Raw genomic sequence first — 9,797 nt, forward strand, 5'->3', positions numbered from 1 at the left:
GGAGTGGAGGTGTTCCGCCATAAGAAGGTGTGAATGTCCGACCGTAGTTGGTAAAAAGTTGGTAAGAAAAGGTTAAAATACCCGACTGCACACAATCAATAGCGGGAGCGAATGTGTTCGGCTACAAGAAGGTGTGAAAGTCCGACCATGTTTTGTAAAAAGCGGGTAAGAAAAGGTGCGAATGCCCGACAATGTATGATCAAAAGAGGGAGCGGAGGTTTTCGGCTAAAAGAAGGTCTGAATGTCCAACCATAATTTGTAAAAACCGGGGAAGAAAAGGCTTGAAAGCCCGACTATACACCATCAAAAGCGGGAGCAGAGGGGTTCAGCTGCAAGAAGGTCTGAATGTCCATCAATAATTGCTAGAAAACATGAAAGAAAATTTTCGAATATCAAACCGCACATGATCATAAGTGGGAGCGGAGGTGTTTAGCTGCAAGAAGGTGTGAATGTCCACCCATAATTCCTCAAAAATGGGTAAAAAAAAAAGGTGCGAATGCCCAACCATACATCATCAAAAGCAGGTGTGAATGTCAGATCATAATTTGCAAAAACCTGATGAGAAATGGTGAGAATGCCCGACTATACACCATCAAATGCGGGAGCGGAGGTGTTCGGCTGTGAGTAGGTGTGAATGTCCGACCATACTTGCTGAAAAATATGACAAAGCAGTTTTCACTTGGTTTGAGTGAAGGATTTCATTTTATATCAAAATCCGAAATTGTGTAGAACTCGTGGAAATAAGTTTATTCTCGGATTCCTAAAGGTTTAGTGTTGTTCTTTGGTATACTGCAAAGTAATACTTTTTATTTTGTTGAAACCGATTCAGACATGGATAAATATCAAGGACAAAGCAGTTTTAACTTGGTTTGAGTGAAGGAATTCATTTTATATCAAAATCCGAAATTGTGTAGAACTCGTGGAAATAAGTTTATTCTCGGATTCCTAAAGGTTTAGTGTTGTTCTTTAGTATACTGCAAAGTAATACTTTCTATTTTGTTGAAACCGATTAAGTTAAAACTGCTTTGTCCTTCATATTTATCCATGTCATAATAGCTTTAAACAAAAAAGAACGTTGTACTTTGCAGGATAGGAAAGAACAACTCTAAACCTTTTCAGGAATCCGAGAATAAGCTTCTTATCACCAGTTCTACACAATTTCGGATTTTGATATAAAATGAATTCCTTCACTCAAACCAAGTTAAAACTGCTTTGTCCTTCATATTGATCCATGTCTGAATAGGTTTCAACAAAAAAGAAAGTATTAATTTGCAGTATACCAAAGAACAACACTAAACCTTTAGGAATCCGAGAATAAGCTTCTTATCACCAGTTCTACACAATTTCGGATTTTGATATAAAATGAATTCCTTCACTCAAACCAAGTTAAAACTGCTTTGTCCTTAATATTTATCCATGTCTGAATAGGTTTCAACAAAAAAGAAAGTATTACTTTGCAGTATACCAAAGAACAACACTAAACCTTTAGGAATCCGAGAATAAGCTTCTTATCGCCAGTTCTACACAATTTCGGATTTTGACATAAAATGAATTCCTTCACTCAAACCAAGTTAAAACTGCTTTGTCCTTAATATTTATCCGTGTCTGAATAGGTTTCAACAAAAAAGAAAGTATTACTTTACAGTATACCAAAGAACAACACTAAACCTTTAGGAATCCGAGAATAAGCTTCTTATCACCAGTTCTACACAATTTCGGATTTTGATATAAAATGAATTCCTTCACTCAAACCAAGTTAAAACTGCTTTGTCCTTCATATTTATCCATGTCTGAATGGGTTTCAACAAAATAGAAAGTATTACTTTGCAGTATACCAAAGAACAACACTAAACCTTTAGGAATCCGAGAATAAACTTATTTCCACGAGTTCTACACAATTTCGGATTTTGATATAAAATGAATTCCTTCACTCAAACCAAGTGAAAACTGCTTTGTCATATTTTTCAGCAAGTATGGTCGGACATTCACACCTACTCACAGCCGAACACCTCCGCTCCCGCATTTGATGGTGTATAGTCGGGCATTCTCACCATTTCTCATCAGGTTTTTGCAAATTATGATGACATTCACACCTGCTTTTGATGTTGTATGGTTGGGCATTCGCACCTTTTTTTACCCATTTTTCAGGAATTATGGATGGACATTCACACCATCTTACAGCTGAACACCTCCTCTCCCGCATATGATCATGTGCGGTTTGATATTCGAAAAATTTTCTTTCATGTTTTCTAGCAATTATTGATGGACATTGAGACCTTCTTGCAGCTGAACACCTCTGCTCCCGCTTTTGATGGTGTATAGTTGGGCTTTCGAGCCTTTTCTTCCCCGGTTTTTACAAATTATGGTTGGACATTCAGACCTTCTTGCAGCCGAAAACCTCCGCTCCCTCTTTTGATCATACATTGTCGGGCATTCGCACCTTTTCTTACCCGCTTTTTACAAACCATGGTCGGACTTTCACACCTTCTTGTAGCCGAACACATCCCTTCCCGCTATTGATTGTGTACAGTCGGGTATTTTAACCTTTTCTTACCCGCTTTTTACCAATTATGGTGGGACATTCACACCTTCTTACAGCGGAACACCTCCGCTCCCTGTTTTGATCATTTATGGTCTGGCAATACTACCTTTTCTTACCCGTTTTTGAGTTATTATGGCTGGACATTCACAGCTTCTTGCAGCCGAACACCTCTTCTCCGGCTTTTGATGATGAATGGTCCGGCATTCTTACCTTTTCTAACACATTTTTCAGCAATTATTGTCGGTCATTCACACCTTTCTCATCAGCTTTTTACAAATTATGATCTGACATTCACACCTACTTGCAGCCGAACACCTCGGCTTCCGCTTTTGATGGTGTATACTTTGGCATTCGAACCTTTTCTTACCCGCTTTTTACAAACCATGGTCGGACTTTCATACCTTCTTTTAGCCGAACAACTCCGCTCCCGCTATTGATTGTGTAGAGTTGGGTATTTTAGCCTTTTCTTACCCGCTTTTTACCAACTATGGTCGGACATTCACACCTTCTTACAGCGGAACACCTCCGCTCCCTCTTTTGATGGTGTATGTTCTGGCATTCGAACCTTTTCTTACCCACTTTTTACAAACTATGCTCGGACATTCACACCTTCTTGCAGTGAAACACCTCCGCTCCCTCTTTTGATTGTGTATGTTCGGGCATTCGAACCTTTTCTTACCCGCCTTTTACAAACTATGGTCGGACATTTAAACCTTCTTGTGGCCGAACACATCCACTTCTGCTTGTGATGATGTATAGTTGGGCATTCACACCTTTTCTTACCCATTTTTCAGTAATTATTGGTGGACATTCAGACCTTCTTGCAGCTGAACACCTCCGCTCCCGCTTTTGATGGTGTATAGTCGGGCTTTCGAGCCTTTTCTTCAACGGTGTTTACAAATTATGGTTGGAAATTCAGACCTTGCAGCCGAACAACTCCGCTCCCTCTTTTGATCATACATTGTCGGGCATTCGCACCTTGTCTTACCCGCTTTTTACAAACCATGGTCGGACTTTCACACCTTCTTGTAGCCGAACAACTCCGCTCCCGCTATTGATTGTGTACAGTCCGGTTTTTTAACCTTTTCTTACCCGCTTTTTACCAACTATGGTCGGACATTCGCAGCATCTTACAGCGGAACACCTCCGCTCCCTCTTTTGATGGTGTATGTTCGGGCAATCGAACTTTTTCTTACACGCTTTTTACAAACTATGGTTGGACATTCAAACCTTCTTGTAGCAGAACACATCCACTTCTTCTTTTGATGATGTATGGTTGGGCATTCGCACCTTTTCTTACCCATTTTTCAGGAATTATGGGTGGATATTCACACCTACTTGCAGTCGAACAGCTCTGCTCCCACTTTTGATTATGTTTGGTTGGATATTCGAACCTTTTCTTAACTGCTTTTTACAAACTTTGGTCGGACGTTCACACCTTCTTGCAGCCGAACACCTCCGCTTCCGCTTTTGATGGTATATATTCGGGCATTCGAACCTTTTCTTACCCACTTTTTACCAACTATGGTCGGACATTCACACCGTCTTTCAAGTGTAACACCTCCGCTCCCTCTTTTGATGGTGTATGTTCAGGCATTCGCACCTTTTCTTACCCGCTTTTTACAAACTATGGTCGTACATTCAAACCTTCTTGTAGCCGAAAACCTCCGTTCCCGCTTTTGATGGTGTATAGTCGGGCTTCCGAGCCTTTTCTTCCCCGGTTTTTACAAATTATGGTTGGACATTTAGACCTTCTTGCAGCCGAAAACCTCCGTTCCCTCTTTTGATCATACATTGTCGGGCATTCGCACCTTTTCTTACCCGCTTTTTACAAACCATGGTCGGACTTTCACACCTTCTTGCAGCCGAACACCTCCGCTTCCGCTTTTGATGGTATATATTCGGGCATTCGAACCTTTTCTTACCCACTTTTTACCAACTATGGTCGGACATTCACACCGTCTTTCAAGTGTAACACCTCCGCTCCCTCTTTTGATGGTGTATGTTCGGGCATTCGCACCTTTTCTTACCCGCTTTTTACAAACTATGCTCGGACATTCAAACCTTCTTGTAGCCAAACACATCCACTCCTGCTTTTGTTGATGTATGGTTGGGCATTCGAACCTACTTGTTGCCCGCTTTTCATTAATTATGGGTGGACATTCACACCTTGTCACAGCCAAACACCTCCGCTCCCTGTTTTGATCATGTATGGTTGGACATTCGCACCTTTTCTCACCCGCTTTTTGCAAACTATGGTCGGCCATTCACAGCTTCCTCTCCACCATACTTGTATGGTGGGATATTCACACCCACTTGCATCCGAAGATCTCCGCCCCCACTTTTGTTGATATTTAGTCGGTCATTCACACCTTACCCGTTTTCTTGCCGCCAAACACCTCTGATCTCGCTTTTGATGATGTAAGATTGGGCATTCAGACCTTGCTTTTCCTGCTTTTCACCAACTATAGATGGACATTCACACCTTCTTGCAGCCGAACACTTCCGCTCCACCTTTTAGGTTTCTATCACACCTTTTTTTTCACCGCATTTTATAGATTATGGTTGGAAATTCTCAACCACTCATCCAAAGACCTCTCCTCCCGCTTTTGTTAATATATTTGAACTTTAGTCAGACATTCACACCTACTTGTAGCCGAACACCACCTCTCTAGCTTTTGATGAGGTATGGTCCGGGATTCTTACCGTTTCTAACACATTTTTCAGCAATTATGGTAGGATATTCACACCTTCTTGCAGCTGAACACCTCCTCTCCCACTTATGATCATGTGCGGATTGATTTTCGAAAATTTTCTTTCATGTTTTCTAGCAATTAATTATGGACATTTAGACCTTCTTGCAGCTGAACACCTCCGCTCCCGCTTTTGATCATACATTGTCAGGCATTCGCACCTTGTCTTACCCGCTTTTTACAAACTTTAGTCGAACATTCACACCTTTTTGCAGCCGAACACAGTTTTTTGCAGCCGAATTTGGGCATTCGCACCTTTTCATACCCACTTTTTACCAACTATGGTCGGACATTCACACCGTCTTACAGCGGAACACCTCCGCTCCCTCTTTTGATGGTGTATGTTCGGGCATTCGAACCTTTTCTTACCCGCTTTTTACAAACTATGCTCGGACATTCAAACCTTCTTGTAGCCGAACACATCCACTCCTGCTTTTGATGATGTATGGTATGGCATTCGAACCTACTTGTTGCCCGCTTTTCATTAATTATGGGTGGACATTCACACCTTGTCGCAGCCAAACACCCTGTTTCGATCATGTATGGTTGGACATTCGCACCTTTTCTCACCCGCTTTTTGCAAACTATGGTCGGCCATTCACAGCTTCCTCTCCACCATACTTGTATGGTGGGATATTCACACCCACTTGCATCCGAAGACCTCCGCCCCCACTTTTGTTGATATTTAGTCGGTCATTCGCACCTTACCCGCTTTTGGCAAACTATGGCCTTCTTGCAGCCAAAAACCTCTGATCTCGCTTTTGATGATGTAAGGTTGGGCATTCAGACCTTGCTTCACCTGCTTTTCACCAAATATAGTCGGACATTCACACCTTCTTGCAGCCGAACACTTCCGCTCCACCTTTTAGTTTTCTATGGGGCATTCACACCTTTATTTTCACCGCATTTTATAAAAACACCACAGGAACACCGTATTGAGGCTTTGTTCTGACCGCTCATTCGGTGTCGCGTTTCTTTCAAGCATTTCTCCTGGTTAGCCCGCACTCGGCTCGCTCCCAGAGCCGTGTTAAAGTCTACTTCGCATTCACTCTCTTTTCTCAGCAGACTAAAAGAAACTTCCATCCTGCACCGCTGTTAGCTTTTTCACAACAGCAGAGGAGAGCGCACCGTTCCCAGCGGCACTGCAGTACCGGGTCGATGCTTGGAGTGAACGGAGCAAGCTCCTTTTTCAACTCCTATTGATAAAAATCCATTTAATATGTAGTCCTTGCATAGACATATCACATATTAAACTGATAAGTACAGATGGATTATGTGCAATTAGTAAAGAGAGTAGAGGACGATCTCTCTCGTTGGAAGTCCTTACCTATATCACTTATGGGGAGAGTTACAACCATTAAAATGATGATACTACCAAAAGTTAACTATTTGTTCTCAATGATCCCCATAAAACTATCTGCTACTTGGTTTAAGTCACTAGATTCATGCATCTCCAAATTTCTGTGGAAAAACAAACCACCACGTATTAGTTTAAAAACCCTACAGAAGACCAAGGACAGTGGTGGATTAGATTTACCTCATTTTCAGCACTATTCCTTAGCCAATAGGTTACAATATATATCAAAATGGTTTAAACCTTGTTGTTGTCACAGTTCCCAGAGACGTTGTAATCGTTGAGGATTCTATATTCACCCCCTCATTAGAGGCACGTGTTGCAGATTGATGACACTGAATCTTCTTCTCTGTTCATTGCTGGCATCATTCCCAGCATCGTAAGTGTTCGTGGCATTGTTAGCCTCTTCTTCTGGATCTTGATATCGAGCATCCTTTTGTATTTCTGGTTTGTAAGTCCTCTCTCTTCGTTCACCGGAGTCTTCGTCTCTTTGTCCTTGAGTTTGGTGATTTTTTCTTCTTTTGATGCCTTGACAGTGTGACAGGTGATACCACATGGGAGATCCTTTAACTTGAACTGCTGTCCCTGTGCTGCGAAATGGCTGTGCTGCTCAAATGGTCTCTCCTTCATCATATACACAGTTATTTATACATCACCTTCCACCATGAAGCGTTGTCCCTTTTTGTTTCTCTCTTTGTTCTTAAAATGCTGTTATAAATGTCTAAACCAATCCATTAAACTAGATCATTTTGGCAGTAAAGCGATCTACAATGTGCTTGGTCGCAAAGCTGCTCATCTGTGGTAAACAGCTCTCCAGAAAGGCATTCTTCAATTGATTTCACTCATTTTATGTAATAATTTTGTGATTTCCTACAAAACTACACTTCTTCTCCCATCTGTCTGAGTATTTAATATTGTCTGGGTCCCGTTAAAACATGTATTTTTCCCATCTAATTCCTTGTTTGCTTTAAAACAAGTATTCCCCATTTTCTATCCCTTCAGTAGCCAACCAGTTTGTATGGAGTACAGTGGAGCAACTTGACTGATCAGTAAAACACTGCTTTTGTTGTCACCGCAAGGCTTCCCCCGTCGGTTGTTTCACTGAGACACTACTGAGTAACTACAACTCAACACAGTTTATACACATAACATTCATATACATACTAACAAACAAACAAACAATAATTTACAATAATTTGAACGTACACCCAGGTAAATATTCCTGTAGTCTTCTCATACCGACTATGGACCCATTCATTGTTTAACTTCACTGTTTTGCAAATCCTAATTGGATATTACACATTGACATTGAACTTTACTGGATACGCAGGTCTTCATTGCATTCAGCAGCCTATATGTGAGCATTTATGTGTAAGCTGTTCTTCTTTGCATTTATCAGCAGCAAGCAATTCTTCACTGCACATGCATATGTAAATAGTAAAACAATTCCAATGTGTTAGCGAAACCTTCTATATCACAGTGGTTTCTAAGGTCTATTTTAAGTTCTTTGCCATCAGTGAGATGACATTGTTTACAAAGTGTGTCAAATTATCACTGAAGATCTTTTCAGGAATTTCAAATCTAGAAATGAGTTATTTTACGCGTGATTTTGCTACTGAGAGTGCATCTGCTTGTGCACATGGAAATATTTCAGACCATTTGGTAAAAACCTCTGTTGTCACTGAGCAGAATCGTTTCCCTTAACATTAATTTAGTTCAATGAAATCTACAAAATAATGAAATAATGAAATCCAAACAAATATGTTGAAAAAGATACACTGGCTTAGGGAATTATCTTCGTTTTGGTCTTAGATTGCCCTGTGGAATGTATTTTGCACATATTTGACCTGCTAGACAAAACTTTATTCATTTATTTATTCTAAAAAAATGTTTTTAATAATTAGTAAAACCATATGCTGTAAAAACCTGGTTCATTATTGCTTCCATCCCTCCTGTTGAGACATGACATGGTCCGTGGCTCAATACTGCAGCATATTTAAACAAATTCTTTGGCAGTATGGTTTTCCTTCCGGTCATTCATACGAGTCTATTGTAGATGGCAATTGAATAACATCTAATAATGCTAAAATATTTGTAGTTTATACATTTAGCTGTGGATGTCAACATACCTGTTTTTCCAATGCTGTGTTAACACATGTACAGTTGAGAAGGCATACTGACTGTCAGTGTAAACGTTAACAACCTTTTTGTTATTTAATTTACAAGCTTCAGTTAAAGCTACCAATTCGACTGCTTGAACAGAGTAATTTTTTGGTAGTGGTTGTTTTAAGAAAACTTCAGTTTCTGTTACTACTGCAAATCCTGTAGCATTTGTGCCATCAGGGTTTTTTTCCTTGATCTGTTGAATAAATATAGTTATTTCTGCATTTTCATAATGTATATCAGTTAAGTCTGGCCTGGGTAAAACACTGATGGTTATTTCTGACATGCAATCATGAGGCTTTCCATCTGTGGGGTAGGTAGCAGTGTGGATGGATTAAGTGTAGCACATCTCTCGACAACAAGGTGTGGCTGTGAAAGAAGAACTGTTATGTAGGAGAGATGTCTGGTAAAGATATTTTGTTAAGTAACCATATCACAGCCACTGCATGAGGTACCTTAAGTGTTAATGGGTGAAATAACACCATTATTGTTGATGCCTGCACTGCCAATGGCTTCTGGCCATTGATTCAAAAGTACGATCTCGTCCCTTTTTCCCCTTTCAGTGGACACTGGCCCCTAATTACCGCAATTCAGCAGGGGGTCTTTCATTAGGAGTACTGGACTCCCCCGTGCACGGTTTCAGCTCCGACCCTGGACAGCGGAAAAAACTTTGAGATCTGGTTTGAGGACCCAATTGTTGAGAAAAGTCTCTCAATGAGACTCAGAGTTGCTGGAGTCAGTTAATGCAAAGGTTTAATCTTGCAGCAAGTTCAAGAATGTGTGTGTGTATGGGTGTATGTGTGCGAACGTGTGTGAGTTTGTGTGTGTGAGAGTTTAAAGAACCTGTAATCCACAGGCAGGCCTTAACTAGTATGGCACGGGTCCAGCCTGTCTCATCTTTTTTGGAAGGTCCAGCGCTCGGCCGTAACCCTTCTGTCTGTTTGGACTCTCACATACATTCGGTTAATCATAGAAAAACGAGAAC

General features: G+C 40.8%; 1 pseudogene; it reads right to left on the reverse strand.

The window, feature by feature from the left end:
• Window positions 1-6,412: 6,412 nt before the first annotated feature.
• On the reverse strand, window positions 6,413-6,589 carry LOC140285231 (U2 spliceosomal RNA; annotated as a pseudogene).
• Between the last annotated feature and the right edge of the window lie 3,208 nt (window positions 6,590-9,797).

Source organism: Leuresthes tenuis, unplaced genomic scaffold (genome assembly GCF_036924035.1).
Source record: "Leuresthes tenuis unplaced genomic scaffold, fLeuTen1.0.hap1 SCAF_34, whole genome shotgun sequence".
NCBI classification, from domain to species: Eukaryota; Metazoa; Chordata; class Actinopteri; order Atheriniformes; family Atherinopsidae; genus Leuresthes; species Leuresthes tenuis.